Source organism: Suncus etruscus, chromosome X (assembly GCF_024139225.1).
Source record: "Suncus etruscus isolate mSunEtr1 chromosome X, mSunEtr1.pri.cur, whole genome shotgun sequence".
NCBI lineage: Eukaryota > Metazoa > Chordata > Mammalia > Eulipotyphla > Soricidae > Suncus > Suncus etruscus.
Genome location: NC_064868.1, coordinates 13,741,071 through 13,762,210, shown reverse-complemented (window position 1 = coordinate 13,762,210; position 21,140 = coordinate 13,741,071). Strand labels below are relative to the sequence as shown.

The 21,140-nt window shown below is 39.6% G+C and overlaps 1 pseudogene; it reads right to left on the bottom strand.

The window, feature by feature from the left end:
- Positions 1-1,276: 1,276 nt before the first annotated feature.
- LOC125999412 (60 kDa heat shock protein, mitochondrial-like) overlaps positions 1,277-21,140 on the bottom strand; it is a 71,648-nt pseudogene continuing 51,784 nt past the window's right edge.

Below are 21,140 nucleotides of genomic sequence, written 5' to 3'. Positions count from 1 at the left end.
AGGCATATTCTTCATCTAGCCCCCAGGAAAGACAGGATCGTTTGTTTCCGCACTTTAAGGCTTCATAGAGTACGCTGGCTTTGAGCCCATAGCCCACTATCCACTGCCTGCAAAAGCCCACCTTGCCCAGAAAGGTACGCAATTGCTTCTTGGTGTGGGCTGTGGCAGGTGACTTATGACTTGGACCCTCTCATCTGAGAGTCTTTGTTTTCCCGGGGTCAAGATGATGCCCATATATTGGACCCTCTGAGTGACAAGTTGGACTTTGCTTCTGGAGGCTTTGTAACCCCGCTTGGCAAAGAAGTTCAGAGTCTGGATTGCATGGTCTGTTGCCAGCTTGCGAGTGGGAGAGCAGATGAGCAAGTCATTCCAATACCGAAGTACCTTTCCCTGGTCCAATGTCAAGTCTCTCAGGTCCCTAGTTAGGGCCTGTGCCAAATACTGATTGGTATATTTAAACCCCTGGGGCTGGACTGTCCAGGTCAGTTGCTGGGTTCTCCCCCTCTCATCTGGTCACTCAAAAGCAAAGAGGTATTGAGAACCTGGATCCACAGGAATACAGAAGGAAACATTGAATACCGTAAACCAAGAACAATCTGGGGGAATTTCACCCAGAATGGTTCTTGGCTTGGATTCTATCAGGTTCATGGGAATAAGATCTTTATTAATTGCTCTCAGATCCTGAACCAGATGATACCCTCCATTTGGTTTTTTCACTGGCCGAATGGGGCTGCTACAAAAGGATTTGAAGGGTATCAGTAATCCATATTTTAAGAATTTGTCAATGAGTGGCTGAACTCCAGCTCTTGCTTTTGCATTTAGGGGGCACTTCTTCTGGTACAGGCTTTGGTTGTGGTATTTCAGCACTATCTTTACAGAGGTGGCTGTCACAGGCAGTCCCGGGAGGTCATCTTCCCAGAGCTTCCTATTAACCCTGGTTGCTACTAAGGCCTCAGGATCTATTTCTTCCGTTTCACTTTCCTCATCTGTGTTGTTCTCATAAGATGAGATGAGTAAGCCTAACTTATAAAGCATGATGAAACCCATTCTAGAGAGAAGGTCCCTTCCCAGTACTGGGGTGCGATGCTCAGGAATGACTAAAAACTGGTGTGTAAATTAGACTGAATCCCTGACACACTGAAGGGGAGGTGTAAACCAGTACTTACCACGTGTCCCACACACTCCGGATGCCCAACAGTACTGGGTAGAGAGAGCTCCAGAGAATGAATTTAAAGCAGAGTGGTCAGATCCTGTAGATACTAAAAAGTTGATGGTCCTACCTGCCACAATCAGTGTCATCATGGGGCTTTCGCTTGCGAAACTGATGGTCAGCGGCACACGTAGCTTTATTTTTGGATAAGAGAATCTGTGTCGTCCCTTGCTCCCACAGAAGATAGTGGGGATCCACAGCGTCCGAGCTGCTTCCATTGTCCTGGCTTTCCACACCTGTGACGGGTTCTAGACACAGTCTTGGGAGAAGGGCGACCAGATTGGATTACCCAACTTTGCCCAGGGTCCAGTCTTTAGAAGACACTCTTTCTTTTTGGGATGCCAGTGAAATAATTCGATTTCTTCAAACTCTCAGAGCTTGCCTTTCCCAAGTTTTCCCCACTGGTCAGTGAATTCCCTAACAAATTCACTTCACTATCAATTCTAGTTCTCCATATTTACACATTTTCTATGGCAGCTTTCCTGCTTCACTAATGGAACTAAGAGACTGAAAATATTTACTCTCTGACCCTCTACAGAAAAGGTCTGCCAACCTGCTCTAGATTGTGTAATAGGTGGGACCATGTGAAGTTGCAGTCTGGTGATTTGACTTACAAATTCATATGGCTCATTCCAAAAAGCAAAATATAATTTCATTGCCTTTTTCTTGCAATATAAAATTTGTAGTGACTCGAAGGGATCAAAAAGCTACATAATCACTATGCTTATAGATAAAATACTTTTACTTACAGGAACATTAAAATATAAAGCATCTTTCCTTTTCACAGAAAATAGAGAAATAAATATCTTTACTGAACTTGAAACCAACATTCTTAGTCAAAGATACTTTAGCTCCCCATAGAGATCTACCCTGCCCTGCCTATAAAACCTCTCTTGCCTACAGTTAGCATTCATGGGGGCTTTTATTAGCTCTCTGTACCATGCTGTCTCCTGAAAACACATAAATATCTATGCCTTGCTTAAGATAGGGCACTAAGATGTTTGCAAAAAGTAGGTCATTGCAAGTTATCTTTAATAAAAAAGAGTAGATCTCTGCTTAGGTGACTTTGTGTTACACAGTACTGTTAGCTGTTAAGTAATATCCAGTATGCTAAGAGTATGGAATAAGTCCAGGTTCGTGACTTAGGTCAACCTACTTCGAAATTCTGACATTCTGTTTACTAGTTGTGTGACCTTGAGCTAGTTTGGTATTTTACCTTTGATGAGTCTCACTTTCCTTCTCTGTAAAATGGAGATGTGTGGGCAGAGTTTGGTAAGGACTAATAAATTAATCAAAGTGCTTGTCAGTTAGCAAATGAGTAAATTGTATTAAGTCAAACCATTTGAAATTGCTGGAAACTTGATGGGAGTATACCATTTACCTTCAATCTGTTACCATTATTGTGTACGCATGAGCCACACCTATGTAAAATGGACATAACGTTGTGCCAGTTGGAGCTTCTAGAGAGAGCCTGGAACAGGGTGAGATAAGGCATCCCAGTGCCATATTTAAGAAAACACTCAATCTCAGTGGAAATCCTGGACTGGAATGACTGGAATGTAAATGAAGGAAGCAACTATTCCCTTCGTTTTGCTCACTATAAACCTCTCCTCACTGACTCCAGCTCTAGCCCAGCTGTCAGGCACCCCTTATCTAGCTGAGAAATTCTTCATGTACTTATCAGCTCAGGTGCCTGGTACCTCTCCCAAACCTGAAAACCACCCCTTGGTTGACCTTTAATAATGAGGGAATAAATGACTCATGACGGATCACAAAATTATACTCTTCTCAAACTACTGCTTCCAAAGAGGCTTAAAATCTTCATTTAAAAAAGGACTAAAGAGAATTCAGGCATGGCTTAGTAGAATGGTATATTTCAATCAACCTCTGAGGATGGAGCAAACTATCAGTTTGCAGACAATGTCTCCTGTCACTCTGCAGGTCTGAGGATATAAACATGTAGCTATGGTGAGATGGTTGCACTGCGGACCTCAAGTGAGTGTTAAGAACAGCTAAGTAGCAACTTAGCTTCAACTAGAAGCTGAGATATTTTAGCACAACCGAAGGTACCCCTAAAAGGATCGCTACCATACTCATTCCCTGATCCAAAGATGACTTGATATGACCAAAAAAAAAAGACTTGAGTAAAAGCTGGTCTTCAAGACTTCCTGCCATCACTCTCCCCTCCTAGGATTCATGCTCATGTGCACTGTGTTCCATCCCCAAACAAAGCAGAGCTGGTCAGTCTGACCAATGGAAGATGGTAAAAGTGAGGGTAGGTAACATTCCAGGCTGGCCTAGAAAGGACATGGTGCTGACTACTTGGCTTTCTCTGACTGTCACTTGAAGGGAGCTCAACACCACATTATTGAAGACACCAAAGCAGCCCAAGAAGGAGGACCATGTGGTCAGTAGAAGAGGTTTCTCAACAACCAGGATCAACTTGCAAGCCATCTGTGTACACTGTCTAAAAGTGGACCTTCCAGTTCTGATCAAGTCTTTAAATGACATCAGACTGCAGACTCATAAGAGATTCTGAAACAGAAGCAACCATGTCAACTCTTCCCAAATGTGAAATGAATTTGATGTTATTGGAAGCTAATTAAAGTAACACATTACATGACACGATAAGCAGAACTCACACATTAGAAACTCCTTTAACTTATTGAAAAAAGGATTAATAAAAAAAACATGGACAATACTTAAAGACCCTTCACAAAAATAGAATACTCAAATGGCTAGTAATCATATTGAATTTCTGAATTCAATTACTGAATAATCACTGAGTAATTACTGAAGTACTAAATTCAAACAGACTGAATTCTTGTGTTGTCTCCAAATTTAACTTAAAACATAATTTCCAGGGCAGGAGTGGTAACACAGTAGTAGGGCATTTGATTTTCATGCGACTGGCCCAAGACAGATGCAGGTTCAATCCTCGGCGTCCCATATGGTCCCCCAAGCCAGTAGCTATTTCTGAGCACAGAGTAAAAGTAACTCCTGAGCACCACTGGGTGTGCCCCCCAAAAAACAACATAATAATAATGTATCTTAAGATATGTATTCCTAAACATACAGATAGCCTCCCCTATTACTTTCTTTCTTCAAATACCTTTTTTCCTCTTTTTTCTCAATTTCCTTTCTTTTTTTATATCTCAATTTTATCTATATATTCTATATATATTTTATATATATCTATGTATTCTATTTATATATATATTTTAATATATATTATATATACATATTTTCTCTACCCTCACCTGTTTTGGTGCTGCTTAGTACAAAATCTAAGAAAACGTCTTGCCTGGGACAAAAGCTCAGACCACACCACAGATACTGTATGTGTAGCCTGTCATCCTTACCCGGAATAGCACCAGCAATACAAAAGGACGCCATATGTTTTTGTATAGGCACAGTAAATAAGGGGAAATCATGGACTCAGACACAAGATCTTATCTTCTAAGGATAAGAGCTCACACTTTTTATACAAGGGTGCCTCCCATCCTGGACATAGGTCATATGGATACAACTCAGTCTCCACGAGATTGGGCAGTGTTAGTTCATTCTCAAATCCCAGATCCCAGATGTAGAACTGAAACAACTTCCCGCAACAACACCAGGAACTAAGCTCCATTGGGAGATATACTTGTGCCAGTGTTAATATGACAACAAGGACAGCGAGGAAATGACAACTTGACCTAAGACCAGGAGGTCCTATCACATCACCTAACACTAAGTGGAAATCAGAAGATGTATCGTCAAAAGAAGAAGAAGAAGAAGAAGAAGAAGAAGAAGAAGAAGAAGAAGAAGAAGAAGAAGAAGAAGAAGAAGAAGAAGAAGAAGAAGAAGAAGAAGAAGAAGAAGAAGAAGAAGAAGAAGAAGAAGAAGAAGAAGAAGAAGAAGAAGAAGAAGAAGAAGAAGAAAGAAGAAAGAAGAAGAAGAAGAAGTATCGTCCTTTGAACTATGAAAAATAAGAGCACTAACTACAGAAAACTGACTTTGACAACCGGGACTGGGCAGAACGTCCCATTAAGAAAAACCCTACCCTAAGCTATAGCCCAGGTCTCCTACAAAAATCAAGATTTCTTAGTGCAGAGGCCCAATTCTGACAACAGAGGCTGAGCAGAACCTTTGGAACCATAATTTCTTAGACTTTGGCTTAGGGAACGAGCAAAAACATGGAGCACATGATACAAAAATCTGAACACACCAACAATTTTGGAACAGTACCTCTAGAATCTTAAAGACTCTATCCTAGGCCTTGTCCTAGGACCTGCACAAATACCAAGATTGCTTGCTACAGTGGCCTGTTTTTCTCATCCACAACCGAGAGGAAAGGTTCCTGACACCACAAAAAAAAAAAAAAAAAAACCTGGGATATGGCAATGAGAAGGTATGGAGCCAGTGGTTGTTCCCATGACAATATGCTTCAAGAGTGGAGAAACCCTGAATCTCTTAGGCCACGGGAATTTCCTTCCTTCCCCAATACTTACTGTGCCTATACAAAAAAATGGTGGGGTAACACCAAGCCTTGCCACTGCACCACTTTTTCTGGTTTTGTTTTGCTTTATTTTTTGTTTGTTTTTTTTGATATTATTTCACTTCTCTTTTTTTCTTCCACTTTTTTCTTTTTCATTTTTGTGGATATTATTTGGTGATTTTTTTCTTTCTATTTTAGTAGTTGATACCAAGTTTTTTCTTCTCTTTTACTTAACCTTTTTATCTCCAACAGAATAGCATAACTTGAATCATTCAGCCTCATAAAATGAGGGGAAAAATAATGATACCAGGACAAGTCATATGAATATTTAGTGTAAATAAAAAATGACCAGACTGGAACACCAAATAGAATAGATACCCAACCTATAAGGTGGAGACCAGTTACAATAGGATTCTGGGGGGTAAAGGAGTGATATGTGGGAGACAAGCTAGGAACAGGAGTGGAGGGAGGACAACATTGGTGGTGGGAAAACCCTTCATTCATTGTCATTATGTACTGTAAATAATTCTGTGTAATGAACTTCAGTCACAATAAAAAAGTAAAATAAAAAAACAACAAAACCAAAAAAAGTAATAAAAACCAAAAGCTGAAAACCTAATTTCCAACGTGATAGTATTTGGAGGAAGGACCTTACAATGATTAGATCATGAGCATAAAACTCAGGAACTGCATCAATGCTTTAGAAAAACTTTAGTTTTTCTAAAAGTTCAAAATGTTAGAAAGTTCTTTTATTTCTTCAACTATAGGTTGGTACAATGAGAATGGGCTGTACTACACAATAGGCTGTACTCCCATAAGAAAATACTCACATAACTCAACCTGTTACATTCTCCACAACTGTGAAGTTTAAATTTGTTATTTATAAGTTGTAAAGTATACTGTGTTTTAACAGTATGAATGATCTAATAGCCTAAAGATCCATTTGAATGTTGCTCAACTTTGACAGTTATCAAGGAAATGAAAAATTAAAATCCCAATGAGAGGCTGATATCTCTCCTTCAGAATAACTTCAATGAGGACAGAAAATATTACATACCAAACATATGAAGAAAGTGGAATTGTCATGGGCTACAGTGAGAGCATAAGTTGGTATGTCAATTTGGATCCTACCACGAAAAGAAGTTTGTAGGTTTCTAATAAAGCTTCCCAGCAATACCAGTCCACTCTCAGAAATAGATCATTGAGTGCAGACATTTGAGTACTGTACATGTATTGATCAAAAGATCTGTAGTAGAGTTTTCATAGTAATGATATTGTTTATTGTAAAAACCAGATACTACTTACATCCAATGTAACAGACGGGGTGAAGAATGGAGAGCATTTTCCCAAAGGAGGACACTATACAGAAACAGAATTAAATGAGTGGCAACCATTTACAGCAATGGGCACTGTCTTCCAGACATGATGTTATGTTTATAAGGACATGGAGAAAGGCTTTCTTAATTCTGTGATCTGGTGCCTGCCTTCAGTCTGAGTCTACTATCATGCCTAAGTGTAAAAAAGATGTTGAAAACATGTATTTTCTGTAATGGATGGAGAAAGCAAAAACACAGTTCAGATAGTGGCATCATTAGTTCTAAAGATGGCTCAAGATCTCAAATTTGGATGTCTTTTCCTCTGATTTACACAAAGTAAATGATAGCCCAGAGGCAAAAACCACCCAGCAAATGTTTTAATTGGGCTATAGCCAAACTCATTTCTGTACCCTTGTGATCATGACTGCTTCCCCTGATGCTACCTGTGCAGTTGTGCGAGATATCACCTGGTCACAGAGTCCAGAGAAATAGCACAATAGGCAGGACACTTGTCATGCATGCAGCTGACTGGGCTTTGATCGTGAGCACCCCATATGGCCTTCCTGAGCCTGCCAGAACTAAGCCTTGAATGCAGAACCAGGAGTAAGCGCTGAGCAACACCAGCTATGCCCCAATACAAAAAAAGAAATCACCTGGCCACAAAGCTACATATTCTGACCCAGAAGATTGTATCACTCACCTCTACCATTTTTACCCTTTTCCCTCCCTTCTTTTTATGCTCCTGATAGTGCATCAAGGCTTTTTTCATATGCAGATAAGGCCTGTGATTCTCCAGTTAAGAAACCAATAGGGCCAGGGCCATCTCTCCATCACCTTGCTGTTGCCCTAAATCTGAACTATCGATTGAGACACAGCCCAGGTGTTCCTTTGATATGAACTATGGAAACGAATGATCAGATTGTGCACGTGAACTAATTTTTAAGGTGCTCCTCAAGATAAGATTGATTGAATTCGACAACAGTGACAATCAGGCCATGCAGAACACCTGCGTACATTTAAGCTGTTTAAAAAGGGGTTGGGGGTGCTATGGCTGCCGTTTTTGGCAAAACACACCCAAGCATCAGTTTGGTTACTAATTTCAACTCTACTCTAGCACATGATCCGAGAAGGGCTCAGGATCCCCACAGCTTTGTTTTTAGCTAAGAGGTTATGACACATGCCAGGTGTTTAGCAATTATGCCTTGCTGAATGTGGTCACTCAAGTGGAAACACAGAAAACCATTTACTGTTTAAATCCAGAAAATTGTCACTCCCAGACCTAATTGAAACATTGATTTTTACCAAACAGGTTTTCTTCGCATTCTCTCCCACCTCCCATTTACTAATCACCTGTTCTTTTTCATTTTTCCTTAAAAAGATATCAAAATGGAAGAAAATAACTTTGGGAGGAATCTCTGGGTAGTTAGTTTTTTTTCAAGTGAAAGAGTTGGCTCTTTCTTCTGCATTCTTCTAAGAGTTTGCTCCCTGACCTTGGTTTTACTTAGCCTATCTGATCTTCCATCTGTAAAAATAAATTTTTAAGTTCATACTCATTCACTTCCTCAACTGATCTAAGGAAGAAATGTATTGCATAAAGTTCTTGTAAATGTCTAAGGGAAATTGAGGATGAAATTTTAAAATTACCGCCTGTGACAAGGGCCAGTACATTTCCACTGATAGTACTGTGTAATAAAGAGTGAAAATTTATTTATGCTGATACTTTGACCTAACTTATATAATATCTTTGGGTGATACAATCATCGTGTGACCTTTCAGTTACCTTGCTTGAGGGAGAGTCAGAGTCTGGGTAATAAGAATCTCCTTCAGAGAGAGAAATCGTATAGAAATATAAAGAGAAAAAAACCAACCTCTTCAAATTATTTATTACTTCCCTTTTTCTTTGCGTTAATTGATCAAAGTTTCTATTAATTCATAAGAAACAGATATTGCATATATGTAATGTTCAAAGCACTACTGTGAACACAAGGACATTTTCAGAAAGTCTCCTTGTGAGATCCTAAAGCTTTTAGAATAAAAATTTGAAAATCCGTGATGCTTAAATGAAGATATTTAAAAAAAAAGTACAAATCCCTCTTCACCTTTTTACTAGTTATATGACCTTGAAGATTTACTTATATGACCCTTAATTTCTCATCCAAAAATGAAGATAATGATTTTCCACTTTGTCTGGAGAGATAGGACAGGATATAAGACATTTGCTTTACATGTTGCCAGCTCGGATCAGATCCCTAGCAATACATATGGATCCCAAGCACCTCCAGTGGTCACAGCTGAGCAGAGTCAGGAGCATTGCCGAGTGTGGCTGAGTGTGACCCACAAATAAAGTCAATAATAATTCCACCTGTCCCTCAGCATTGCCTTTCATGATTGTCAGATAACAAAAACAAGAACCAACCAAAAGCAAAATTGTGAGGTACATTAATGTTTTAGAGGGATGAACACATATGATCTGTTTGTAGTAGGCACAGAAGTATAATGAATTTGGGCCATAAGTAATGCTTCTTTTTTATGAAAGATATTGTCCTATATCAGGACAAAGCTCCTCCAGTGGTCATTCTGGGAGATTAAAATACCTTCTCCTTAATAGCTCAGAGAGGAGACACAACTTTTCTCCTAGATGCTAGAAACTCCTAATGCTAATGCTAGAAACTATCAAACCATAAATTCCAAGTTAAATTTATGACAGCCAATATATAGGCTGGTGACAAAGTGTGCATTATAAAATGATTTCTATTCACAAACGCAAGAGCAAAAAGGATGTTAGAGATGAGCCAAGAAAGAATAATCAAGACTTAAATATTTGTGTCCTCTGAAAGGATGAGCTCTGAAATAAGATTTCCACTTTAGAGACCAAGTAGATATTAACTGCTAGGATGATTGAAATAAAATACATTTCTACTAGACTAAAATCTCTAGCTAACAAGAACATTTTCCAGTTTATATATTTTGGGGGGCACAATTATTGTTCTATAAAGTCTAGGTTCCAATCAAGTAAATATGTCAAAATAGCCAGTGATGGCCACTGTTAGGTTGATCTGTAGATAATGTTTTAGCATCATCATGAAAGACTACAGAGGGGCCTATTGATACAGCTGGGAGTGTACTTTTCTTGCAGGTGGCCAACCCAGGTTCAATCCTGGCATCCCAGAATACCTCCCAAGCACTAGCAGGTGTGATTGCTGAGTGCAGAGCCAACAGTAAGCCCGGAGTATGGCTGTGTGTGCCATTGCTCTAAAAATAAAATAACAGATGCATCTTTGTCCCAAGTTTAGGACACTTTTTCTTTTTCTTTTTTAATGCAAAAATGTCTTTTGTTTTTCTTAAAACCCATAGATGAGTGAGACTTCTACTTCTATCTCTCTCCCTCTGACTTATTTCACTCAGCATAATAGATTTCATGTACATCCATGTATAGGCAAATTTTATGACTTCATCTCTCCTGATGGCTGCATAATATTCCATTGTGTATATATACCACAGTTTCTTTAGCCATTCATCTGTTAAAGGGTATCTTGGCTGTTTCCAGAGTCTGACTATTGTAAATAGTGCTACAATGAATATAGGTGTGAGGAAGGGATTTTTGTATTGTATTTTTATGTTCCTAGGGTATATCCCTAGGAGTGGTATAGCTGGATCATATGGGAGCTCAATTTACAGATTTTGGAGGAATTTCCATATTGCTTTCCATAAAGGTTGGACTAGACGGCATTCCCACCAGCAGTGAATAAGACTTCCTTTTTCTCCACATCCCCACCAGCACTACTTATTGTCATTCTTTGTGATGTGCACCAATCTCTGTGGTGTGAGATGGTACCACATAGTTGTTTTGATTTGCATCTCCCTGATGATTAATGATGTGGAGCATTTTTTCATGAGGACACTTTTTCTTAACAAAAGTAGATTCAATTGTGCAATTCTTTTAATATGAAAGTACCAAACATATGGTTCATATGTACAGTTAGCTCTTTTCCATGAACTCTACTGAGCACTCCACAGCCTTTATAGAGTTGGCCTCTCTGTGAGGAGAAGCACTAGGACTGTTTCCAGTTTTATGGCACCTAGAAGAGATATTTTCTCTATTCTTTTTTTCTGTGAACTTTGATAGAGGTAGACGTGCAGGCCTTCCCTGGGAGAAACTGAGCAATTTTTCAGCAGGATTAGATAATTCTGAATGTGTATGCATGGCACCTGGACTTTACTTAAAATGTAGCTTCTGATTTGTCACAGAAAGGTTACAGCCCACAAATCTGCAATTCTAATCAGCTCCAACGCAGTGCAGATGTGACTAGCTGTTTGAGAGACCACACTTGGAGTAAAAGGAATGAGAGAACTCACAAACTCCTGTCATATTTCAATCACGTGGGAATTTAAAAAATTAAGAATACCTGAGAACCTATGATCAAATATTCTGATCTGCTTATGATTATAAGAGTAGTGTGCAAACAATTTTGAGAATTACAGGGAGCTAAAAAATTGAAAGGCAAGAAATTATGAACAAGTCAGAAATCTGAGTCTTCTTGGCTAGGGTTTACTTCACAGGACTGCCGGGAAATATTATTTTTACCTCTATTTTAATCATCAGTACAACTTCAATACAATTGTAGTCAGATATCATTTTAGCCATGACCTACCAAGAGTCATTTGCTAGGAAACCATAAACAGAGGAAAGTAGAATGTTTACCAACAACTGAGACGCTGAATATACAAATGGACAATGGCGAGACCGTTATACAACTCTGACCCACAACTTCTGTAGCAACCAGCTAAAGCACAATCTCTATAGCTCCAAATGTTAGGGCATGGTCAGTGGGCATTAACCTCCCTATTTTTGCCCCAACTTCCAAAGAGATTCCTCCAACCCAATCCCACTTCAATTATCCTTCAGCTTCCCCAGACCAGGAACATATCAGGGAAGACTAGGAGCCTTTCTTCATACCACTCGAAAGCTTGACAACTGAGTTCCTAGGAAGGTTGACTCAATTTAAGAGTCTGATGCTCTGCCAGAGAGAGGCATTTTACCACCAAGCATGAGTAATTGGAAAACATGTCAGTGATAGAATATTCTGCACTTACTCTGTCCCCTCACCCACTGGATAACGTCACTGCTTTGTAGTTACTTTCCCTCTTCATTTTTAAATACAGTGTGGTATATAGGCCATTCTGGAACTCTTGACATTACTCATCTTCTTGAACTTCCTGCCCCTGTCTCTACTTCCAGGGTCTTTCCACCATTTCCAGAGATCTGCCTTCAGCACTGGCTCCAACTGCTCCAAGATGTCATTTGTTTTTTCTTGGCGGTCACAAGCTCTGACTCACTCACTCTTTTCCTTACTTCCCAGCAGTTGCCCCCACACCCCATCCCAGCCCATGGGCCTCATTCCAAACCTCAACGTTTCACTTTGGTTTCTATTGTTCTATTTCCTGCCAATTGATCCCCAGCCCATGAAAAATTAACACTGACACCACTGCATAATTAGCATGGAAGGAACCAAGAAATGCTTCTCGATCAAAAAACAAAAGAGTGTGCATTATATATTAGCCAAATGGGTTATTAAGTGCAGTTAATAAGCTTCTTACTAGCCAGTGTATCAGTTTGAGGGTGTTAAGCCTAGAGTTGATTAAAAAAAAGCGGGCAGGGGTAATGGGATGGGATGTACTCTGGGAACATTGGTGGAAGGTGGTTGACACTGGTGGTGGGATTGACTCTGATTCATTGTATATCTAACTATTAAGGATTTTGTAAATCACAATGGTTTTTTTTTGTTTGTTTTTTGGGGCCACACCCGGCGGTGCTCAGGGGTTACTCCTGGCTGTCCGCTCAGAAATAGCTCCTGGCAGGCACGGGGGACCATATGGGACACCGGGATTCGAACCAACCACCTTTGGTCCTGGATCGGCTGCTTGCAAGGCAAATGCCGCTGTGCTATCTCTCCGGGCCCATCACAATGGTTTTAATAAAAATAAAACAAAATTTTAAAAAAGGATACTTACTTAATGTTGTTGTTGTTGGTTTTTTTTTTTTCCATTCTCAGCTCCATCTACCCTCAGTCCTAAATCACCTACATCTTTTTTCTTTCTGGTGTGTATGGAAAATTTTCACATTATGAAGTCTATTTGTCAAACATCTTCCTACTGTCTTGACTGTGATTCCACATAGAGAAGAAAAGGAAAAATAAAGGAAGTCCTAAAAAAAAGAGCCAGGTCTGGCCAACAAGGCTTGGAAAACTCAAAATCTCTCACGCCTTAATATCCTTAGCAATATACTGTGTTACAACTCTGTCCTGGGACTGCATCCTGGGCTGGCGCAAGTTCATTTTCCTCCTCACTGTTAGTTGAACAAGAGCCCAGACTTTGTGAAGTTCCAAATGAAGAGGTGCAGTATTTAGTGGGGATGCAAGTCAGTTTTGAAGGGTGCAAAAGATAACCCTAAAAGTTTTCATTTTATATTCTGTAGGAAACTGAGCACTTGCCTAGCTAACTTAGTGATCTCATTCAAACATTTTTTTCTTCAACTACTAGAAATAAACAATTCCTCCAAAGCTTCTTGAAATACATTTATCTACTGATATCACCATGAATGAACTGGATCTACCCTTGGATATGCACCATGTTTAAGCTTCTTTGGGAAACCTTGATGATTATCCTTTGAAAAACTGAGTCAGGCAAAATCAGGAGAGGAAACCATTATGGCGGCCATGATGAATAGAGGAACAATAGGTATATCATGTCGCTCTGCTTACCCTCTTCCTGCTGTTCTTTGACAGAGGGATTTTTTTTTTGTTTTTTGGGGCCACACCCAGTGACGCTCAGGGGTTACTCCTGGCTATGCGCTCAGAAATCACGCCTGGCTTGGGGGATCATATGGGACCCTGGGGTTTGGATGCCGGTGATTGAACCGAGGTCCATCCTGGGTCAGCAAGGCAAATTCTACACCACTGCACTATCACTCAGGCCCCTGACAGAGGGATTTTTTGGTTAACTTATATTATTTATTTCCCTTTAGGAACCAGAGCCCGGGAAAAACTTTCCATACCATTAATTAAAAAAAGAATCAGAACATGTAAATAATATTTATGGCCTCCAAGCTGCCCACTGAATCACTAGAGGCATGCCTTGTGGATTGCAACAGTAATTGGCACACAGTGAAAGTAGCTTCACGGGCACTGGTGTCCCTGGGACACAGCTCACCATTTCCTAAGAGCCAACTAGAAAAAGACACCAGCTTCCTCTAAATACTAAGAGAGAAACCAAGCAGACTACATACCAGCCACAAAGACACACATTAGGGCTACAGTTAAATAAGAGCAACCTTAGAAAAGGCAGGCAGCCAGTGAGACCAACCATCCCTCCTGGAAATCTCTCAGCCTCCACAAAGGAGTGTAAGGCTGCCTCATGAAGTTTGTTGGCAATAAGATATTTGAACAGCTGGGACTCTGGTTATAGTTCTGACATCAGCTACTTTCTATCAAGGAGTCTTTGTGTTTTCCCAGTCAAAGAAAAAGAGGCATGATCATTTCATGTTATTTTAAAATGTAATCATGAGTCCTACTATCTTGTTGTCTGACTTATTTCACAAAAGTTCTTGCCACTATCTGTGTTTTGTATATGTTTTTTGTATATGTTTAAAAGTGATTCCTCCCTAATTTAAAAAGCTCTGCATTTTTTGAAGGTGGTGTATAAGGCAAACTTGTTTGTTTGCCATTGGAGTGGTGAAATTCAGGCAGCTGTTTGCACTGTGCTCCGAAATGTTGAGTCTACCAAGCAAACAGCCAGGGGGTAGCAGGGACTGATCTAAATCATGCGGGGCTCAAGCCTCAGGAAGCATTTTTAAATTTGGTTTTGATTTGAAATATTCAAGTGGCCAGGTGGACACATAAATTAAATAAAAAACTGATTTTCAAATGTCTCCAAGCAAGTGAATAGACAATGGCCAAGGAAAATAAATCCGATCGACAACTGAACTGGGTTTTTACTAAGAGGGGGACAGCTGGAATTTAGGGAGAGTGGTGGATGGATGGATATCAGATGGATATTAGCACTTTGTTGATAGGCAGAATGCAACATTGCAAACCCAAAGCACAATATTATTATTATAAACCACACAATTTCAATGATAAAAATATTTTAGGCTTATAGACATAACCTAAGCTAAAAATATTAAGTTACCCCATATTTTGTTTTTTTTTTTTTTAAAAACAAACAAAAAACAAACTTAATGATGCCCAGTGGTGACTCCTGGCTCTGCACTCAGGAACTACTCCTGGCACTGTTCAGGCAACCATATGGGATGCTGGGGATTGAAACTGCATTCGCACTGTGCAAGGCAAGGGTTCTATTCTTAGTACTATCACTGTGGCCCCATATTTTGCTAATTTTAAGCAAAATCCTTTTATAGTTATTAGCTAGAATTTCAAAAGAACTCATGACCAAAAACAATGCTAGAATCAAAATAAATTTTAAAAAGGTGGAATCAATTTTCTCAAATAAAGACCAACCTGTGTAGTAATTTACCTTACCTTAGTCTACAAATACATCTTAAGTTAATTCTAAAAATAAATATTTTTGTTATTGTTTTGGGGCCATACCTGGTAGTGCTCAGGACTTACTAGCTCTACCATCAAGGATCACTTCTGGCTGTCTCTGGGGATTGTATTAGATGTCAGAGGTCAAACCTGAGACAGCCTCGAATTGCTCCTAGCTGTGCACTCAGGGATCACTCCTGGCTAGCTGCGGAGAGATCATATGGAGATCATATCCTCAAATGCTAAGGATCAGATTTGGGTCAGCCTCATGAAAGACAAGTGCCTCCCCACTGTACTATCACCCTGGTCCCTAAAAAGTAACCATTATTAACAGCATTGTAAACCCCAGGATCACTATAAAATTTTTTAAATTTTTGTAAAGAAAAAGAAAAATGAAGCTTGAGGGACAAAACAGGTCAACAGGTTTTGCTACAATGCGACAGAGCAAAACAAGGCTTCCACATGTGAGAGAAGTAGAATCCCTGTCTCAAATATAGGTGGGGGTGGGGTGGGGGTTGGAGAGGAGGGAGACGGGAACATTGGTGGTAGAAATGTTGCACTGGTGAAGGGGGGGTGTTTTTTTATAACTGAAACCCAACTACAAACATGTTTGTAATCATGGTGCTTAAATAAAAATATTATTTAAGAAAAAGAAAAGAAAATATCTGAACCACAAGCTTTCTTTCCCTGGCTATCTAGGGCTCCCCTCCTCCTACATACCAGTGCTCTCTGTGAGGAAAGAAACCACCAGAACACAAAGAACCTAAATGTACACTGCTTTCTTTCCTTAAGTGGCTCTAATGACGGTTATTCTGCTGCAGAAGTCAGAGAAAATCTCCCGGAAAAAAATTGCTATTTCCTTTTCTGTAGGTATTAGCTTAGGCTTTTTCTCCTTGCATTTTTCCACAGATCCTCATCTTCAAAGAGCTCAATGTTCTTCCTCCACTTAAAAGCTTCAGGTCCGCTTTACCTCCCTTGGCTTTTGCTCCAGCTCCTGACACTCAAATGCTACTTGTTGAACTACAGGAAGTACCTTGGTGACTGTATCTAATTAGATTTGTAAAAAGCTGTATTTACTGAAGAGGAGGAACTCGCCTGTTTTCTTCTTGAGCGCTGCCGGGAGGCTAAGCTGAATGGTGCTTCAGAAATTGCTAGTTTTGTTCCTTTATCTGAAGACCAGGAAGTTCTGACCCCATAACACACCAACTGCAAGTGCTCAACAAAAGAAATACCTGCACTAGGAGGAGAAGTGGGCTTGCTTTCTTTCCTTTGTCTTAAAGCATCTTTGCCTCTCCCAGATAGATATAAACCCTGTTAGTTCCTGCTTACAAATGTCCCCACCAAGCTACTCTGAGCCCAGTGGACTCCCAAGTTCCCCATTAGTGACCGTCTTTTCCCATACATGTCCCTCTTGTCTTAAAGCTGAAGCCATGTACAAAAGATCTTGCTTTCTTGAACTCTGCCCTGAAGCCTTGCAGGATTCTCTGGCCTTCTCTTTCCACTCTGTTACATCGGCTTTCTAGAAGCAATAGTCACAGAGTTACAGAGCATCTGTAATGAGGCCAGTTTGAATTGAGATGTACAACAGAAGATACCAACCCCCCAAAACTTCACACAGAGAAACAAGGAAAACATTCAATGCATCAATTATTTTATTGATAATATGCTGCAATTATACATGAATATTGAGTTCAAAGTATTGCTTTAATATTAAAGTGATTACCAGTTTCATTTCAGTTTTTTCCCCTTTTTTGCTTTGGGATATGCCTAGCTCTGTTCTCAAAAGTTGTTGCTTGAGGGACTATATGGTGCCAGAATCATTTACTCAGTGCAAAATATGTACTGAGTCTATTTGGCTCTCTTTTTTGTTTTTAATCACTGGAAACTTATATTTCTCTTTTTGCTCTTTGGGTTTGGGGGTGCTAGGGATCGAACTGGAGTTGGCCACATGCAAGGCCAGAAACTTTACCTGCTATGCTATGGCTTCAGTCACTAGAATCTGACTTTTCTTCATGTGTCTTGCCTTGGTAGCTCACATTCGATTTACACTGGGCAGGACTACCCTGGACATTGTCTGCTGCCTTCAACCAGGACATGTGACTTGTACTTTGCAGACTGTATCTCCACATTTGGTCTGATAGGCTTTACCACCTGTCATGGTTTCTCTGGATACTACTTACTTGTCGTCAGGGTCGAGTTTATTTCCTTATCACTCTCAACCAAGGCAATTTCAAAATGTATTTACATAAAGTCAATAAATATTAATTAATCATCATCTGTTTTCAGGTACTTTGAGACTGAATTATTTAAGTTTTTTTTAATTACATTTGCCGGGAAATTAAATTTGACAGCAAATTTGATGGGAAATTGCATAGAAGCCTCCAAGCTCAAGGATTGAAAACAATAACAGAAAGCTCAAGCATAACAGCCAACCAAATCAGTAAATCCTCAAACAATGACTTCAGGAACTCCATTGTGTGAAAAAACAATTTATCATGACAAATTGATTCTTACTTATCTATTTTCTGATAATTCCATTTGCCAGGTTGTATAATGCAATATGAAGTTTGTTATGTGTGTGCTAGGAGGAAGGCTTGGGGTTTGGGAGGGGAAACTGGTGACATTGGTGGAGGAAGGTCACACCAGTGGAGATATTGTGTTGGAACACTACAGTATATGTCAGCAACAACTTTAATGAACAACTTTGTATTTATGGTGTTATAATAAACATATAATTAAAATATAGGTAAGAGAGTAGAGCTGGTCTCTGCTGTGTGACCTGAAGTGCGACAAACATTTTGGGCTTTCTCTCTGCTGTCCTGTGGCCTGGGATTTGATCCTCTCCGCCAATGTTCCCTGAGGTCTCTTTTTCAGAGGTAAGCTGTCCTGCTGCAAATAGTGCAAACAAAGGAGCGCGACCACTCCAATTTGCTTCATGGCCACGTGCATCTTCTAGCCAATGTACACCCCCATAACACGTAGAAAAAAATCCACACCACAAGTTTGACAGTGAGGAAACAATGCAGGCCAACACCAAACATAGAGAATGAAGATGGCAGCTCTGATGATCCGAAAATTGCCAATCACCTAGTAAGTCTCTTAGATAAGGAATTTAGAGAAGAAATATGGAGGATGTTCATAGAACTCAAAGAAAGCATTGATTGAGTTGAATGGAACACAAATAAGAATCAAGAGGATATGAAGATAAAAATCAGAAAAATACAAACTTAAATAACAGGTATGAAAAACTCAGTAGATGAAATGAAAACCTCAATGGAAAGCCTCTCCAACAGGTTAACAGCAGCTGATGATAGAAAGTGAGCTAGAAGATGAGATGCATAACAACTTGGTACAGCAGAAGAGATTGGAAAAGAGCCTTAAAGCAAATGATCAGACAATGGAAAAATTACTCAACGAAGGTGAACAAATGAAAATAGAAGTCTGATAAACTCAAGAGAAACACCATGAGAATCATCGGAGTCCCAGAGACCTAGGAAGAAAATCCCCAGGAAGAATAAGCAGCCAAAGATATTACAGAGAAACTCAGAGATAAAAACTGCATGCAACCAAATCTTGCATGCCTGAAGAGTACCAGTTAAAAAAGAACCAAACAAAAGCACCCCAAGGCACATCTGAGCCGCAATGACGAATCCCACAGATAGGGATTAAGTACTGAAAGCAGCAAAAAGAAAAGGGAAATTAAATTCAAAGGATCATCCTTAACATTTACAGCAGAACTGTCACAAGAAACCCTCAAGGGCAGAAGGCAGTGGTGGGGCATAGTGACAAAATTTAATTAAATAAATGCTTCATCTAGAATATTGCACCGAGCCAGACTCACTTTTAGGTTTGAAGGAAGTATACAGAGATAAACAGCCTCTCAGAAACTATGCAGACCCAAAACCATTCTTTTGTTTTTTGGTTTTTGGGTCACACCTGGCTATGTTCAGGGGTCACTCCTGGCTGTCTACTCAGAAATAGCTCCTGGCAGGCATAGGGGACCATATGGGACACCGGGATTTGAACCAACCACCTTTGGTCCTGGATCGGCTGCTTGTAAGGCAAACACCTCTGTGCTATCCCTCCGGGCCCCCAAAACTATTCTTAAAAGAAAAATGGAAAGGTCTACTTTAAGACAAGACCGACCATCAGGCACACCAAACTTTTACGCAAAGATGGCTCTAAATCCCATGACAATTATTTCTCTCAATGCCAAAGGATTAAATGCACCTGTCAAGAGACAGAGGGGCTAACTGGATCAAAACTCTGAATCCAACCTTCTGCTGTATGCAAGAAACAAACCTGAATAGTCAGAACAAACAGATTCAAAATCAAAGGCTGGAGGAAAATCGTCTATGCAGGTGACACATAATTTAGACTCAGAAAAATTGTAAGGGACAAAGATGGACATGTTGTTCTAATCGAGAGATATGTAAAACAGGAAGAAGTCACACTCCTAAACATATATGCACCCAGTGAGGGACCAGCAAAATATTTAATACAAATAAATCTGAAAAGATTTATTGACAAATTTGAATGAAGATATCAATAGCAACACAATAATTGTAGGAGATGGCAACACTGCCCTGTCACAACTTGATAGATTAACCAGAATGAACCCCCCCAAATATACTATCTCTAAAAAGAGGATAGAAGGAAGTGGACTAGGAAATATATAGGTCACTCCATCCCCAGGCACCTGGATACACATTCTTTCCAGTGCACATGGGTCGTTCTCTAGCAGGGGTCCTCAAACTTTTTAAACAGGGGACCAGTTCACTGTCTTTCAGACTGTTGGAGGGCCAGATTATAGTAAAAACAAAAATTATGAACAAATTTCTATGCACACTGCATATATCTTATTTAGAAGTGAAGAAACAAAATGGGAATAAATACAATATGTGACCCGTGGGCCGTAGTTTGAGGACCATTGTTCTCCAGGATAAACCACATGTGGCCCATAAAACATACCACCATAAAAGTCAAGAGAATAGAAATTGTGCAGAGCACTTTCTCTGATCACAAGGCCCTGCAATTAGATGTAAACTACACAGGGACACAGAAGAAAAACTTCAACACCTGGAAATTAATTAGCTTAAGACTGAACAACCAGTGGGTCAGAGATAAAATCAAAGAGAAAATCAAAACATTCCTGGAAACAAATGACAATAAAGACACAAATTATCAGAATTTATGGAACTCAGCAAAAGTATTACTGAGAGGAAAATTTATAGCTTTGCAAGCACACATTAGAAAGGAATAAGTGGCCTACATGACTATCTTAATGACACAACTAATAAAATTAGAAATGATCAACAAAAGGAGCCAAAGGTAGGTAGAAAGAAATAACAAAGCTTATAGCAGAAATCAATGAAGTGAAAATGAATAAAACAATCTGAAAGCTCAATGAAAGCAAAAGTTGGTTCTTTGAAAAAAGAAACAAGATTGATAAAACACTGGCAAAAGTCACAAAGAAAGGGAGAGAGTAACTTGTAAACCAGATTAATAATGAAAATGGGGAGATCACTACAGATATTGCAGAGATTCAAAGGGAAACAGAGACTACTTTGAGAAACTCTATGCGACAAAAC